Raw genomic sequence first — 18,371 nt, 5'->3', positions numbered from 1 at the left:
GCTCGGCTCTAGTTCATGCCCAGTCAATAAGTAGTAGAGTTTTTTTAGGACCAAGTTGTAAAATCTTTTGTTTATTTTAGAAAATCATGGATTTTGGCATCCTGGGGGAAGAAGAAATAAAACATAATAGTTATGTGGGCTCTCATTTTCCTTGTACAAAATTCTGAGCCTTTAAAATAATGGGTGGATTCTAGTTTCTTTCTTTATCATCAACTTTTGATTGATTGTGTCATTTTCCATACTTATTGCCTATGATTTGGACCTCCCTCAAATGGTGTGCTTACAAATGAGGTCAGTTTTCCTCTGAAATATATTTTTTTTAAAAAAGAAATTACAGTCATCCCAGACTCGTGTTCTTAGAGAACAGTACATTGGCAATTTCCATTGCTTCTGGTTGTGATCAGATTGAATTTCAGGCAGTCATCTTCAAGCTATGCCCTAATTAAGATGAACAGATATCGTCAGCTGGCCTGTTTAGTCCGTTTCCCATCTGGCATAATTATGTTTATGAGCAGGATCTGCCTTTGCTTGGCTTGGGCAATAACTAAGAAGAAGCATCTCCTAAAATAAAGAGCCAGGGCCTCCTCCTCACCTCTGATCCTAGCTGGGAAATTGGATTTTCAAACCTACAGAATAAGTGTATGGGATACTTTCTCTGCTGGAGCCCCGTGGGCTCATGAAACCCATCCATTCATCTATCCATTCTTCCTTCCTTCCTTCCTTTCTTTCTTCCTTCCTTCCTTCCATCCATATTTACACTTACTTCCATCCATTCCATTCCAGTAAACATTCCTTGAGCCCCTCACATGTCTGGGCCCTCTATTACCCAGGGCATACTATTATGAAGAACAAGAGTATTCCTTCCTAGTCTCTAGAAGCTCTTGGTGTAATGTCTCAAAAACGTGGATCTAGTACTATTTAGGGAAGAGCATGAAAAATAGTACAAATATTCCTGCATTGAAAATAATTACCTGTACAGTTTTGTATCCTGTCTCTGAGACTAGTGATTGTGCTAAAGGAGGGTATGGAAGCTGACCTTTGTTACACTATTTCCTCAAAGGAGCATACCTTTGATAAATGATTTGTACCTCTATGATGGACTGTACTTTATTGATCTCCTGACTAAACAAAGGGCAGACAGCCCTGAGAGAGAGACTTCAAGTTAACACGGGTGTGAGTGAACTGATGCCACTGCTTTTTATCAGGAGAATGATTTGGGGATGAGAAACAAAATCTTTGGGAATGGTACTGCTGTTTCCTTGTAGCCCGCTCAGATGTCAGCTAGCATGGTAGCTCTTGTAATGTAAACAATGCAGGGAAGTCACTGCAGGGCTCCTTGGTTCAAGCATGCCCATAATGTTCTATTTCATGAAGGGTTTAATCAAAGTTCTGTTAATAGGAGGCTTATGAGATTAGACTATATTGTTTTAGGGAGGAAATGGGTAGTTGCTAAGGTGAGGTGTGCTTTGCCTTAGGAAATTCCATCAGATCCTGGGACCAACCCTTACTGGAGGAAAGAGTGAAGTGGAATAGGAGTTCCCACCTGCTGTCTCCCACTCTCAGCACCCCAGCCTCCCCTGCTGTCCGTGAGCTCATGAAGCTGGGGCAGAGGGAGGCCTCATTAGCATCCGGGGAAAGCCCCATGAGCCTGGGATTCCTTTCCTAATAAGTAGACAGCTGGAGTGTCACACAGAAATGGGGCAGTGACACCCCATGGAGGGGCTTGAGGTGTGGCTGTAGGTGAAAGACAGCAAGGAGCAGCAGCAAGCGGGTGACTTGAGAGTCAGGGAGATGAGGAGATAGAGAACATTCACTTACACACACAACCAACAAGAGCCCCGACTGTGAGCCCTTTGATGCCTCCTCTGAGCTCCCGTGAATAATTTTAAGTCATAACCTCCTGTCTCTATTGCTTTGGTGCTTGCATGAACCATTAGTGACAGAACTGCTCACACTTTCTTTTTTTCTTCAAATTTTCTTCTTTCTATGTCTGTTTATTCGAAGGAGAGGGTATGGAATTATTCACAAACGAAGCTGCTCCAGATGGCATGTAGGACCACCTGGTGGTGCTCCTTGGAGGCACGGTAGGTGGCAGGGGCAGTGTCTGCCTGCCCCTCGCAGTCACCTGTGTTGTGATCACCTATTTTCCAGTGTCTTCCTGGGCACTTTGAGCTGCAGGCCAGATTTCCTGGATTCCCCTGATAACCTCCTCTCCACACAGGGACAGGAAGTGGCCCTGTCATACTCTGGTTATATAAAAAGTACTCATAATGGTTTAAGTTGTTTAAAGAAGAAATGGACCATGGTGGGAGGAAGTGAGGTCCTTGGTGCTGGAAGTGTTTTAGCAGATGTTGATCCACAAATTGGAAGGGATATGTGTGGTAAAATTCAGTCATTGTTAGGCCGACCAGAAGTTCCCAAACTTAACTGTATGTCACATTAGGCTATTGAGCTGTTCAAAATAAAATATCTGGGTTCTACTCCAAGTCTTGCCAAGTCAGAGCCTCTGGAGGTAGAGGCGAAGAATCTGTATGCTTTTTACACAGTGATTCTAGAGCACAGCCATGTTTTAGATGTAGTGGACCAGATGGCCTTCAAGATAGAAATCCAGTGCTGAGATTTCACGTGTTTCATGTGAAAAGCAACCGAAATCTCAGAAGTTTGACAAGCTTTGACAACCTCTCTATGTATTGGATCACTTTTTTCAACTCTGGTATCTTGTAGAAATTGGGTGAGTTTTAACTGGGTGTTGAAAGATTGTCACAGTAAGAGTGGTTGCATTTCAGTTGTTACCTGCTGGGGCTGGCAGGTGGAACTGTGTATGACCTGGTGCGTGGGCTCCCAGAGACCTACAAATAAGCCACAAGAGGATTCTGGAACCTTTCCTGGGACTCAGAGAGCCATGCACACATCACCATCTGGTACCAATTTTCTTCCTTCCTTTTGTAGGCTGAGGTCAACAGTAAGAGCAAAATATAACGATGTAGGCAAAATTGTACAAGACAAGTGGTGTAATACAAACATTTTTGAACATCTGCTTTCTCCGACTGGTGCCAGGCAAGCAAGGGGCAGAGGCCCATACTAACTGGCCATTTTAGAAAGGGCCCTGGCAAAACTCTGCTCTCTGAGGCTGTTTTGTACTTATTACCGAATAACCAAGGAAAGGCTCTTTAAAGACACAGTGTGTACTCCAAAGTGATGACCTATAGTACTGGAGAGCAAGCTGTAGAGATGAACACGTGGGCCTAAGTACTTATTTTTGAACTCTTCCACTTTTCATAAACATATCTATCACCTCCCAAAGCATCTTCCCTCTATTATTATTATTATTATTATTATTATTAATTTGTGGTAAGAACACTTAACATCAGATCTACCCTCTTAGCACATTTTCAGTACAATGGTGTATTTTTTGTTTTATTTATTTATTAAAGGTTTTTTCAATTACAGTTGGCATTCAATATTATATTAGTTTCAGGGGTACAACATAGTGGTTAGCCATTTACATCACTTATGAAGTGATCCCCTAATAAGTCTAGTCCCCAGCTGGCACCATGCATAGTTATTATAGTATTAGCTATTGTAATATTAGCACACTCGCGAATTGTTAACTATAGGTACATACATCATGCTGTCATGAACATTCCTGTACCAGTCTTTGTATGCACATGTGCTTTCATTTCTCTTGAGTAAATACCTGTTAGTGGGTCCTGTGCTAGGTGCAGGTTTACATTTTTAAGCAACTTTAAAAGCATTTTCCAAACTGATGGTATCATTTTACATTTCCAACAGGAGTACAATCAGTTTCAAAGATATCGTGGGAAAGAAAGAGATGGGTGGAGAATCACCCACCAGCCCTTAAATGCTTATGATTGGAAGTGACACAAATTATTGTCACTCACTTGTCACTGGCTAAAGAAGTCATGCATCCTAACTGCAAAAGAGTGGAACAGTACAGTTTCCTATGTGTCCGAAAGGGGAGGGACTTGGATGTACTAGTGAATATTAATAATGTTTGCCATATATGCACAGTTTCCTGCTTGGGAAGCACATAGGAAAAGGGCCGAACTATGTGACTTTCAGTTCCTGGAAGGAAGAAACATCCTCAAGAATAAAGATCTGTCTTCTAAAGAGAAGGGTTTTGGCACCATGTTCTTATCCAGTATGCAAGAAATGATTCAAAAAAGTCTTGAAGCAAGTTAGGACCAGAGCAGTTGTTTCCCAACTTGTAGAAACTTGAGAAGTTAAAGATGCATTTGGGGGGGAAAATTACAGAATTACGTCTATAACGTAATTCTCAGGCCCCAGACTGCACCCAGATAGGAAGAAGTCCTTCTCACTGTCTTCTAGGGAGACATACGTTTCACATTCTTTCCCCCTCACTGATACAGAATAGGTAGGATTGCTAGACTTTATTTCCTACTTTTATTTTTTCCTTTTGAAGATTTTTCTAGAGATCCTTCTAGAGAAGGCAGCATCTCTGGCTCCTGCCAGGCCCCCAAGGAGGGTTTCAGCCCAGGGTGGATTGATGTATGATGTAAAAGGACTGGAGGGCAGATTGTACTCTTGTATGACGCATGCTGCAAGCATTGCATGGAATGTTCAATGCAAAGACGTCAGAAGGGAGTGTTCCCTGTCATCCCATTGGTATAAATCTCATGGATCAGTTTGGGATTTCAAAGGGCATTCACCTAAACTATGTGTGCTCTTCGGAAAGCAACAAGTATGCCTGTAGCTCAGTCCTCAGGCATTTGAGCCAAAGCGGCATATTTCTTTGGTTCCATTGAAATTATCACCTAGATTCTTGTATTCTTTTCTTGAGGGAAAAGGTGGTCAGCAAGCAGTACAGTAAGTAACATCATAGAATGTTAGGTTTTCAAGGAAAATGCCATGTTCATCTTACCTGCATATCATTTTACAAAGGGGGGAGCAATGATTTGTTTACAATCACTTAAATGAGCACTAGACTCAAGGTTTGTTGACTCTTACCATCTGTGTTAGTTTGGTGAGAATTTTTTTTTTTAAGGTTTTGTTGAGGAATTGGGGAAGGGAACAGTGTTGGGGAATTGGAGAAGGGAACATTGTGTTTTTCCAGGACCCATCAGCTCCCAAGTCAAGTTGTTGTCCTTCAGTCTTAGTTGTGGAGGGCGCAGCTCAGCTCCAAGTCCAGTCACCATTTTCAATCTTAGTTGCTGGAGTGGGGAGGGGGGTGCAGCCCACCATCCCATGCGGGAGTTGAACCAGCTTGTTGTTAAGAGCATGCGCTGTAACCAGCTGCGCCACCTGGCTGGTCCAGTTTGGTGAAATTTTATATTTATTAATACCTCATCCAAATTAGTCACAATATTATTAACTGTTCATACATAGATGTACTCACATACTTACCTTTTTTGTTTGTTTGTTTTGGTTTTTTTTTAAAAAAGATTTTATTGGGGAATTGGGGGAGGGGAACAGTGCTGGGGAATCTGTGGAAGGGGAACAGACAAGTTGCTGTCCTTTTGTTCTTCAGCCTAGTTGTGGAGGACGTCGCTTCACTGGCCCATGTTGGTATTATCATTGCGCTCTTCCCGGGTGAGGCAGATTGGTCGCTCGCCTCTGGATAGCCGCTCACGGTGGCTCTTGGCAGCTCACACCAGCTGCTGGCAGCCCACTGCAGCAAAGGCTGCAGCCTATGCCATTGCCGGCGACTCATGGCAGCCCAGCTCCAGGTTGAGCTGTTGTTCATCATCTTAGCTGTAGAGGGCAGTGTCACTGGCTCTCATGTGGGATCCGAACCGGGGCCCTGTTGCACAGAGCTGAGCTCTTAACCAATGCGCCACTCGGCCGGCCCTCACATATTTACCTTCTTAATTTGTTGTTACTATTTCTTGCACACCACTCATAACTTCTCAGCTAAATTTCTTCTGACCCAAGTATATCCTTAAGTTAGAGCTCTGTCAGTGAGGATCTGTTGATGGTAGACTTTATTAAAACATGTCTGGAAATATCTTTATTTTATCTTAATTATTAAAAGACTGTTCAGCTGAGTGTGGAATTTTGAGTATAGAATTTTTAGGTGAATATAAAAAAATTGATCTTTGTTTTTAGCATTCTAAAAACATTTCATTGTTTTCTGGTCTTTATTATTACTGGCAAGAGGTCTGCTGTTATTTTAATTGTAACTTTTAAATGGAACTGTCTTTTTATTTATTTAAAAATCTTATTTTTAAGATTTTACCTTCATTTTGGGACTCCACAATGTCACTATAATGTGTCTAGATAAGGATTTTTTTTTCTTCTACTTTGGAGTCAGTCATACCTTTTATCAATTATAGAAAATTCTAAGTTATTATCTTCTAATGTTATTTTTAGCCTTTCTATGTACTCTTGTTTTGTTACTATTAAAAATTTCATTCTGTCTTCCATGTCTCTCTAAAACTTTTATTCTATTTTTATACTTCCTTCCCATTTCTAGCTTCCAGTCTATAATTCTCTCTTTAGCTATGTCTAACATGCTGTTTCATTTCTCTGCTGAGCTTAATCTAAGTAACTGTGTTTTTTATTTCTAGAATCCCCATTTGTTTTGTTTTGCAATTTGCCTGGTCATTGTATTCTGTACTTGTTTTTTTATTGTGATTTTTTTTCCTTCTTTTATCTCTTTAATAATTTTAAACACATATTTTTGTAATCTTATTCTATAAATTTGAATTATCAGGGTGTTAATTTTTATGATGTTTTATCAGCATTCTTCCTGGTCGTTTGTTTCCATATGTGGTTTGTGATTTTTCATTGTAAGACCACTTTCAATGGGGATTTTAATTCTGTGAGAATGAAATGCAATCTTATTTGAGGAAATGCCGCTAAACTGTGGTTCTACATTTGCTTGTGCCAGATACCTTTGGAGTGTTCCCATTTCTTGACCAGTTTTTATGTTGAGCTCTCAGCATTGGTATTCCTACACCATAGAGACTAAAATCTTTGGAAATGCAGAAAAATTCCATTTAGACTCTATTCTGAAAAAAGATTAGCGCTAAGGAGGAAGGGTAGATGGGTCACTTGGAAAAGATATGGAGGTCACCTAGGTGCCATTCCTAGTGGCTTCACACTGAGAACTGAGCTCATTATTATCCAGTATGTTAAATTCTGAAGAATCTGGAAGGAAGATGATCTCATTCTTTCCAAAATGAATCTTCATTCCAACACTGTCAACAAGTAGCAGCTTGTATTCCACAGGACACAGGGCTGGAAAACCCATGTTCTGTCCTTAACAATCACCAAATGTTCAAACTGCTCTTCCCTTCATTGAAAACTGAGTGCACAAGACATTCTTAAAATATGGTTAGCATCTTAGAATTCAAAGTTCTGACTTCATGGTATAACACATATTGGCCTCTTGCAGACACACATGGCTTCCTGGCAGCACCTCTCAGTAGGGATTAGATGCACATAGCTTGTGACTCCCATAGCAAGGGAATGATTTTAAAAGTTTAGGACTAGGTTTCATTGGTACTTTTTTGAAACCTTTGTTTTTTGTTTTTTTTAGCTGAGCCATCCTGCTACCTATTGGTAGCTCACGGCTGCTCAGCTCAGGCTGGACTTGAACCACTGTTGCTCAGAGCTCAAACTCTTGAGCAAGCTCTTAACCAACTGAGCCACTCGGCCAGCCCCTCATTGGTTCTTTTTTGATATTAAGGATGGTAACAGTAACAACTAACATTTATTAAGACTTCATATGGGTCTGGCACTGAGTAAATGTTTTATATTAATTGTGTCATGCGATCATTCCAAACCTCCTAGTCACTCTATTTTACAAATCCGAAAAATGTGGCTTGGAGAGTTAATAAGTTGCACATGGTCATGGATTTATGGAATTTAGATTTGAGTGTAGACAATCTCATTACTGCCTCACACTCTAAAGCTCAATGCATATTGCTCCTACTGCTGTTGATACCTCTTTGAGCAAATAACGGAGATGAAAACAATTGTTCTAAAGCAATAAACAGCTACCTTCAGAGTCATAACATCATTTTAAGTACAATGATCAAATGCATTTGTGTTCTTTGACCATTTCAATGACAACCTTTGTCTTGTTTCCCAAGGACCCATCAAAATGGTCCCCAAATGTCCCTAATTCAGTATATATAATTTCAAGTAGCACTTGCTCCTAGAGACAGCTCAGAAATCTTGCTGGTTATTGTGTCCTGAGTTGTACTTTGAAAGGAATAGTTTTCATAAAGCTTCTCTGTTGTTGTAAAAATTGTAAATAATACTTAAAGAGATAGCCACTATGTTGGCAGTTGTTGCGGTTTTCCTAGTGTTTACAAGGGGAGAGGGACTAAGCTCGATAAGGAATTGACCGCTGTTTTAGTCATTCTACTTCCCACAAATCTAAGTGTCACCTCCCCAGTTTCCTCATGTTTCCTTCATCTCCTCAACCTTGCGTGCTGGCTGGGGTGATGCAAAATGATGTGCCAGGAGCAGCAGCTGAGGCAGCTCGTAAGAGAAAATAGTGTACTTTCCAGAGAAATAGAAAGACAACAAAGTAAATGCCATCTCTTTAAAATATTTGTTTCCTGTTGTAAAAGCACATGATTATTCAAGAACATTTGGAAAATATAGAAAAGGGAGAAAACTCTAGTTCTATCAGCCAAGACAATCATCATTCACAGACTTGTGTATTTCCACCTTATCGCTTTTATTTGTATAGCTTTGTGCTTTTGTTTTTGGATAGTTATGGTGATACCATAGAATCAAATATATGTAAGGGTTTTTTTTGCCTTATATTATAATGAGTGTTTTTCCAAATACTGCCTATATGGGTACACATATGCTTCTCATGTTTAGCGTGGGTGGTTCATTCTTTCTGAATTGGAACAGCCAAGCATCTAATGCTATATAAGTCATTAAACAACAGGCCTTCCTGGAGTTGCGTTCCCTGGAAGCTGTGCTTTTCACACCCTCTCCTGAAGTTTTAGACACAAGGACTAGAATAGATGACAGATGAGCAACAGGATGAGGGGCTTGGTCAGATGGATGGCGGGGAAGGGAGGTGGCATTGGGTGGAGGTCAGAGTGGACATTGGGAGTGATGTAGGCAAGAGCTTCTGGAAGAAAGACGGGCAGTGCCAGGGCTCTCGTCAGGCACATGCTTGTCACTTGTGGATGGATGGGAGGCCGGTATGGAGAGGAAGTGCACTTGGGGATGTGAGCAAGGCCAAATTCCACAGGACCTGGTAGGTGACCAGAAGGAGCGTGCATTTTATTCTGAGCATAAAGGAATTATCTTGGGAGGTTTCAAGCAGAGCAGCGACTGACCTGACCCAACTTGTGTTTTTAAAGGATGATTCTGGTTGCTCTGGGGGGGCTTAATTATGGGTGGGCAGGAGTGGAAACATTTTGACCAGTTTCTCTTGAGTTTATAAAACTGCTAAGAGCTGAACTGTGTCATCTCCCCATTCATATGTGGAAGCTCTGACCCCCAGTGTGACTGTATTTGAAAGTGGGGCCTCTAAGGAGACGACTAAGGTTAAATGAGGTCATAAGAGTGGGGCCCTAGTCTGATAGAATTAGTGTCCTTATAAGAAGAGGAAGAGAGATTAGAGGGGTCTCTCGCCTCACACACAGAGAGAAAAGGCCACCTGAGGACATAGTGGGAGGGCGGCCATCTGCAAGCCAGGAAGGGAGCTCTCACCAGAAATTAAATTGACCGACACCTTGATCTTAGACGTGTAGCCTCCTGGACTGTGAGAAAATAAGTTTGTGTTGTTAAGCCACCTACTCTGTGGTATTTTGTTTTGGCAGCCTGAGCAGACTAAGACAGAAACCTTATATGAAAAGCACTTGGGAAGATTTTGTGTTTTTATTTGTTTAGTTTTGTTGACCATGTTCAGGGCCTGAGTCGGTGTCTAATGCAATTGCTAGAACAGCTAAACAACCTTGTCCTGCCCTGCTGGTGTCTGTCCCCATCCGGGGAGAGGACAGAGCCACTGTACTCTGTACAGGTCCAATCATATCTGAAGGCTGTGTACACCTCTGTGCCACATTTCAAGACAGTGAAATATAGGGCAAGATAACCATGCCAGTAGGGGAGAGAGTTCCAGAAATTGCATTGTGTGTGGAAAAGCTCAAGGATCTAAAGATGTGCAAAATGGAGAAAAGAACGCTGCGGTTAGATAGAAATGCTCACCTCTCGGATTGAAAGGGTAGGGCCAACACCGAGGGCAGAAAATTTTACGCAATCAGATTTTACCTGAATACGAAGGACCTCTCTTTCAGAATTATTTAAAACTGGAAAACATTACCTCAGAAAGAAATAATCTCCCTCTCTCTGGAGGTGACCATCTCAGGCTAGAAAAATATTTGTAAGGTGCCCAGCCCTGTGGGCTTCCTCTTCCTTAAGGGGACAGCCGTCCTTCCATGCATGTGTATGGTAACACATGAGCCAGAGACACAGACTGTTCTGTGAGTCTGGGCACTAAGGCCATATTGCAGAGGTAACTGTATGAGTCTCAACATTGTGCATGAAATCCAAGTACCCTGCCAGGCTCTGAATTGCCACGTTCTTTGCTCATTTGTGCAGTTCCTCATTTGGAAAGCTTGCCCCTAGGCAAACAAATATTCACATTATGGGTTTTGATGTTGTTCTTCCTATTTGTGAAGTAATGAGTCTATTCCTTTTCCAATAGTGAAATCATTTGAAGAACAGAATATAAACAGATGAACTTCCATAAAAAAAATAACATTGTTTCTGTGATTATAAATGTAATGCATATTCAAGGTAGAAAATACAGAAAAGTATATGGAATGAAAACTTACCCAGATTCTATCCCTAAGAGACAGTAATCATGGTTAACATGTTAGTGTATTAAATACTGTTCTTTTTACCCTGTATAACCATATGTTTGTTTGTTTGTTTGTTTGTTTGTTTGTTTGTTTGTTTCTTTCTTTCTTTCTAATAATCATACATATACACTGTTCTTTTCTAAATTTAAATTGGGTCATATACTTTTCACAGTGTATAATACATCGTGAGCAATGCCCTATATCATTCAAGAATTTGAAAATGTGATTGTTTTAAATAGCTGCATCATATTGCATGCATGAAGTTACCACAATCAATAAATTTCGATATTTGCCCATTGAATATTATAATGTTGTTAACATTTTCAGTTTTATAATTGGCCCTATGCTGAACACCCTTGTGCCAATATCTTCGTATACATCTTTGATTATTTTCTTAAGAGAATTACTAAGCATGGAATTAATGGGTCACTGCATCTCATTTGTAAGTCTCTTGATAGAAATTATTTGTCAAATTGCCAGAAAGATTGTAGCAGCTTACATTCCCATTATTGCTATATAAAGCTGCCAATTTCTAGTACTTCCATTGACTCTAAACATGCTCTTTAAAAATTTATTAGCAAGATTTATTTTTTAATTCTGTATGGTTATGTGATTTAATATTTTCTGTTAAGGATTATCTGTTCATGTTCTTTGCTAATTCTTCTATTGGCATTTGTCTTTTTCTTGTTAACTTGTAAAGGCACTTCGTAATGTAAAGAAATAAACTCTGAGCTATATACAGAGGGTGTCAAAAATGTATATACATTTTAAGAAAGGAAAAATCTATTAAAATTGTAATACTCAATATATACCAATAACAAAAGATGAATAAAAGTTATGCGTATACATTTTTTGGCACCCCCGGTGTATATGTGTGTGTGTGTGTGTGTGTGTGTATATGTTTGTCATTTATTTCCTCAATTTATTTTTCATCATTATTGACTTCCAGAAAACTTTCCAGAAACTATTTGGTTAAAACTATCCATCTTTCGTAATTTGTTTTTTATTAAATTTATGCATAGAAAGCTTTCTAACCTTAAAATTCGATAAATATTCAGCTATGTTTTATTCTAATTTTCATACTATTTAAAAACATTTTTTTACCTATATGTCTTTTTTCTTTTCTTTTTTTTTTTAAATTTTATTGGGGAGTAGGGGGAGGGGAACAGCATTGGGGAATCAGGGAAGGGGAACAGACAAGTTGTTGTCCTTTTGTTCTTCAGTCTAGTTCTGGAGGACGTCGTTTCACTGGCCCATGTTGGTATTGTGATCATTGTGCTCTTCCCGGGTGAGGCAGATCAGTCACCGGCCATCAGACGGCCACTCACGCTGGCTGCCAGCGACTCAGGGCAGCCCAGCTCCAGGTCAAGCTGTTGTTCACCATCTTAGCTGTAGAGGGCGCAACATCAATGGCCCTCATGTGGGATCCAAACCGGGGCCCTGCTGCTCAGAGCTCATACTTTCAAGCCAACTCCTAACCAACACGCCACTCGGCCAGCCCCCTATGTCTTTTAAATATATTCTGCGCTATGAATCTCACTTAATTATTTTCCCAAATTGTTAACTAGTTGCCCCATACTATTTACTAGATATTCTTTTCTCCTTAGTTGTCTGAGATACTGCCAAAAGTGTATCAGTTCATACAATAAGTTTTCTCAATCATTTGAATGGTGTTTATACAAGATTGACAAAAAGCTGGTCATTATTGAAGCTGAGTGATGAGTACTTGGGGGCATGTTATGGGCGTTGTCTTCCTTTTCCTTTGTACTTAAAATTTTCTCTATTAAAATGAGTTTATTACAGTTACAGGAAGTTGAAGCCTTTATATTTGAACTCCTATCTCTTCCTCAAATTCAATATCTAGTCAGTTATCACCAAATGCTAACATGGCCATGAAAACATCAGCGCTGCCACTTGAGCTCAGGCAGCTCGCTTGTCTTCCCTGCACCTCTTGCCCGTGGGCTCGCTGCTCCTGCCGTCCTAACACTAGCGCATCTTGTCACACCCTTCTTTCTGCCCTGAGCTCCTTTCCAGCCAAGTCCCATGGAGCACCCTGGCATTGGGCCTCAGCACACTCATTGTTCTCCCCTGACTTCACTCTGTTGCGGCTCACCTTGGTTCATTTGCACCTGTCTCTCTCTGCCTGGAAAGCGTCTGTATTCCTTGTCCATCTGGCAAACTTGTGGGGCCCCTTTAATACTCAAGGGGGGCACCATCCTTAGGAAGCCTCCCTTCAGCCTGAGCACCTGCAGCCCTGAGCATAGCCAGCTGCTCTCTCCTTGGGGTTCCCTCCGGTGAACACACTGTAGTGTATTTGTTTATACGGCTACTCTTAAAGGAATCTGAGAGTCATGTGTATTTATATAACCTCAGTGCCTAGCAAAGGGTCATTGAATTGTTCATGTATAAATAAAAAGAAAATCTGCCTTCTAAATCCACATGAAAGAAACAATTATCCTAAATTGGAATTGAATTGTGGCAATTTTTCTGCCTCTCATTACCTAAATATGGTTGCCCCTCCAAGTTTTGTCCTAATGACAGGCCGATTTACCGTGAACTCATGGAGCTTGTGCCTCAGGGCCCGTCGCTGCACACAGTCCTTCCCTCCATCCCGGGCAGGGTGTGTCACGTGCTCACACGATATTGCAATATTTGCACAATACTAGGGTGGCCCTTCCATTTTCTTTCCTGTTGGATGGTGGTAGAGTGAGCATGGACATTTTTGGGATTCAGTGAAGGGAGAGCTGAGTTGGAAATAGAGTAATTTGAATGTAGTCAGGTCTATTTATATGGTTTGCAGGCATTTCTGTGTATAATTAAGTTATGCTTAGCCAACCTGGTGAAGGGAAGATGACTCCTGCTACCCACTGTGACTCATCCGATCTCGTGACACTTAGGTTACAGGGCCAGGTGTCCTGTGGTGATGGGTCTGTGTCCCAAAGCACCTGGTACTGTAATTATGTGAATTTTAGAGAAGCATGGTTTGTAATTAACACTAAAAGCTAATCTGTGGAAAACCCTTCTAATCATCAGATAGGTACAATTTGACTTCTCAGATAGTCTTGCCTATCAAGAATATACTTAAAATACAGTGCATACATACAATTATATATTTTAAATGTTTCATCTTTCCATTGTGAGCTGAGACTTTTCTGGTTCTTTGTTGGTTTTGGATTGGATCATAGACATTTTGAATATTACTCTATTAGACCCTGGGTCTCATTCAAAATCTAATGAGAATGTTGGTTTTGTAGTTGTTGTCGCCATTGCTTTGGTAGGCAGTCGTCCAGATTAGTTTGGGGTACAACTTCTGACCTGCCTTCTCTGGGATCTGATTGTAACATAATTTTTTGGAAAGTGTTTTCAGTGCTACTCAGGTCAGTGACCGTGGCTAGTTTGTGTCCCTGTGCTCAGTTCTCAAAGCCTGATGTGCTTGTATGTTGATTAGGGGTCGTGCCCAGGTAGGGGGCGTACTCAGGGTTTACACCCAACTTTTGGAGATCTCTCTCTTGATCTCCATCCTCTCTGCAATACCACCCACACTTCTTGTTGTCTAAGACTTCCCTCCAGGCGGGGCCGTCAACTTCCATGCTTGTGTCCATGGCCAAGTGATGGGAGGAGGAAGAGGCAAAGACTGTACAGCTATGTGTATTCACTTCACATTCTTTTGGGGGAGAAGAGAAAAACAGCAAAAAAGACCCTGGGCATTTTCCTCAATCACTCAGGCCCTTTTCCACTCCACAGACAAAAAAGGGAGGTCTTCTCCTGATGCTCGTTCTGGCCACACCTGGTGTGTATTTCTGGGCTTCAGGTTGCCTTTGACTCCTTGCTGGATGTTATTGGAGGGGGGAAATGGTTCTGTGGGACTTCAAAGTCTGGTCACCTTCTCCAATCCGTCCATGCGTACAGTTCTCACATACATGTTCTTGTATTCTGCCCAAGCTTTATAGTTGCATCCAGTGGGAGACATACAGTGGAGTATTTTACTCCATCTTCTCTTACAACCAGCCCATAGCTTACATGTTAGAGTTATTTTTATAACTATACAGTTAACACCTATTTATTGCAGAGAATACAGAATATGCACATAAGGAAAAGAAAGTGCAAATGACCCATAATACTAACACTTGAGTGTAACTTCTGTTTATGTGGATTTTAAGCAAAATTAAATCATTTTGAGGCTTTTTTTTTGTTTTTTTTTCCACTTCTTATTTCCATGGTAATATACATTCTTCTCCAAAATCTTTTTTTTTTCTTCAAAATTGCATGGCAAGCATTTCTGCATTTGGAGGTACCCTGATTTTTAAAACCAATTTCTCACCATTAAACATTCAAGTTCTTCAGCTTTTATATTGGTTGCAGCCAGTAGGTAAGTGGCTGGAAAAATCACAGCAGAAGCTAAACTCTCTCAAATTCTCTTTAGTCCTCATTTGAATTTTTGAAACGAAAATAGGCTATTTTATAACTCCAACCCCAGTTAACACAATGTATGCCCTAGAAAGAGGGCTGTACTTGAAATGCAGTGGTGAGGACTCTTAGAGAATGGGGTGAGGAGAGGCAGGAAAACAGCATCTTCCGTATAAAGCACAGAGGGAGCTCCATGTGGGGTTAGATGCCTAAAAGGGGAGCCAGCAGTGTAATCTCCTTAAAATAAGTGCATCGCAGTTATTTTTATGTGTCCCTGCAACTCAGCCCCTGCCACACGCGATAAAAACGTGCCTGTGCCTGCACGATAGCGATAAGACACCATGAAGAAGTGCTTGCTGATGGCAGTGGTTTAAAAAAAAAAAAAAGCCACAAAGAACTCTTTAATTAAGTCTTCCTTTTACCCTTATTAAAATTTGGGAAAGATTACCCTGGAATTTATACTGTATCTCAGGAACAAATCATAGCAATTTCATAAGGCTGCCCTAGGCTGCCTGGGGCAGCCTTCTAGCTTATTATTGCATTATGGCTTTATAAGTGGGAAAATGTATCTGAAAACCTTCAGCACACACTCAGAAAAGCCCTCAGCCAGGCCTGCCTATCCTGCTGACACTATAAGAGAAGTGGCAGAGAGTTGGCCACTTACAATAAGAATGCAAGGTAAGGTTAAAAATACACACAGACACTTAGACACACATACCTGTATCTGTGTGTGTGTGTGTGTGTGTGTGTGTGTGTGTGTGTTCATATAACAGAAACTTCATCTGTGACATCCCATCCTACATGCAACTCGAAATTCTCTAAGGTATTTTAAGGGTTATTGAAAAACCCGTGAATGTATTGTAGCTATCTATGATAGCTACGTATTAAACAATGTGAAAAATAAAGAATCTTAGAATAAAACCTGAGGGTCCCACAAAAAAATGTGAAACACTCTGTGAGTTTAATTTCTGCAAAACTGCTGGAAACAAAGAGGCCTGGAGTTGAGGTTTAATAGTAATAAAATTATCATCATAATAATTAACACTTAAGGAACATTTATTTTGTACTGAATTCTGTGCCGTTTTCTTTTTTATGCCTTTAACAGTTTAAGATCAGTCTTACTGTTTTTTCCAGCAAGGAAACAGAGCTTTGGAAGGATGAAATAACCTGCCAAAAGTCCAGTGTTTTAAGTTCTGAGTGTAGGATTTGTACCTGGGTCTCCCTGGAATCAGAGTCTTAGTTTTAGCCACCTCTTTTCTTTTCCTTGTCTTTCCTGTTCCAGACCCAGAACTCCCCTACCCTCTATGTTCATTTGATCTAATCCCAATTTTGGTTTCTGGATTCCAGTCCCTGTATGTCTTACTTGAGGGGCATTATTTTAAGGAGTGACAATATTAAAAAGAAAAGGTACTTTTAGATTTTTTCTTTCCTTTAGCTATAGATATTGGAGCAATTTTAATAAGTAAAGCAACTCTGTTTATGTCATAGGGATAAAGGAAAACATTTCACTGGACAACTGTTTACCTCTTTACCTCTTCTCTGCACAAAGAAGTGAACCCGCTTTGGCCTCAGAACTCCTGGCCCTTTGTATTTGCAGCTGACCAGGTGCATGCTGAGCCTTGCAGCCTAGTCCTGGGTTTTGGTTGGGTCCAATTACTGCAGTGGAGATATAAACACAAAACTGGGAACGTGAGAGTGGGACTTGCTATGACAAGAATGGGAAATGCTTTGTGGGAAAGCAAAACAGAATCAAGGTGGGCGAAAAGTTGCAAGGGCTTTGAAGAAAAACAAGGCATGTGTGAGCTGGGAGAAGAGATTTTGGGGGCGCTTAGGAAGAGAGGTGGAGAAACTTTGGGGTGATTGGTGGAAGAGACAAAGATGAAGAGTAAGAGGCAGGGGGCATCAGGAGAGTGAGTGGTGTTGCTGTGCCTATTCATTGGGTCTCCTTTCAGGTTCATTTAAACATGGGAGAAATCTCTGGCAGCGTTTTCATGGCTGATCTGCCTTTCAGCAAAAATGACCCCAGGCCAGGGCTGAGCTTCACGGGCCCCTGTTGCAAATGTGTAATGCAAACTTCTTTTTAAATGTGTGCTTTAGTTAGAGTAGTTGTTTAGGTTGTATTATTTAAGATTCAGTTTTATCTATTTTTCATTAGATTCTAAAAATCTTGGATGTCGGTGCAGAATCTCCCACTGGGATTTCTGTAGTTTTTTAATGGACAGATTTCCATGTAAGCCAGGGAGAGAAGACATGTGTGAAATGAATAAATACAGAAGGAACAGAAGTTTTGGTTTTTATGTAATTCTCTTGAAAATAGCATTGTTGCCTTAAATGATTTATAGAACTCCTTTGGTACACAGTATATTAAATATTAATAAAATTAAGCAGCGATATTGAAATGAATAGTTATCACTTACAACAGAAATGTCAAACTTCCTAGTATGACAGGCTAATTGTTGAGTAGCTACTATATGCCAGACATCAAGCTTCGTGCCTGGAATACAATGATAAACTTATGAAACAGTCTGCGTTGTCAGGCTTACAATCTGGGAGTGAAACAAGCACCTAACACACAGACAACAGTGCTTACTCAGTCTTCTAGTAGACGAAAGTGTGCAGACACAATTTATGCTGTGGACATGGTTCCACTCCTAATAAACTCTACAGCTCTAACATTTCTAACAAGGGTTTTGATAAAGAAAAAGCACTTGGCAGGCAGTTTCAGACTCGCAAATACAAATGACTTTTCCTGAAGAGATTTGAGCCTGAATAGAGCTCTTGTAGCCATAACTAAAGAGTTTTAGCTTTTCCCGAAAGCGACCTGAGGTGACCTCTCAAAATGGTTTGCTATTCTCTTGATCCAGAGAACCCCACAAAATCATGTAAATCGAGAGGGTCGAATCTACGGGTTCATTTTAAGAACACTCGTGAAACTGCCCAGGCCATCAAGGGTATGCATATCCGAAAAGCCACCAAGTATCTAAAGGATGTCACATTACAAAAACAATGTGTGCCCTTCTGTCGTTACAATGGTGGCGGTGGGAGGTGTGCCCAGGCCAAACAGTGGGGTTGGACGCAGGGTCGATGGCCCAAAAAGAGTGCAGAATTTTTACTGCACATGCTTAAAAATGCAGAGAGTAATGC

General features: G+C 40.7%; 1 pseudogene; it reads left to right on the top strand.

Moving 5' to 3' along the window:
* The first annotated feature begins 18,054 nt into the window (after positions 1 to 18,054).
* LOC109395462 (60S ribosomal protein L17 pseudogene) overlaps positions 18,055 to 18,371 on the top strand; it is a 586-nt pseudogene continuing 269 nt past the window's right edge.

The sequence above is a fragment of the Hipposideros armiger genome, unplaced genomic scaffold (assembly GCF_001890085.2).
Source record: "Hipposideros armiger isolate ML-2016 unplaced genomic scaffold, ASM189008v1 scaffold_471, whole genome shotgun sequence".
Classification (NCBI taxonomy): domain Eukaryota; kingdom Metazoa; phylum Chordata; class Mammalia; order Chiroptera; family Hipposideridae; genus Hipposideros; species Hipposideros armiger.
The sequence above is the reverse complement of the archived record's forward strand: the minus strand, read 5'-3'. Positions and strand labels throughout refer to the sequence as shown.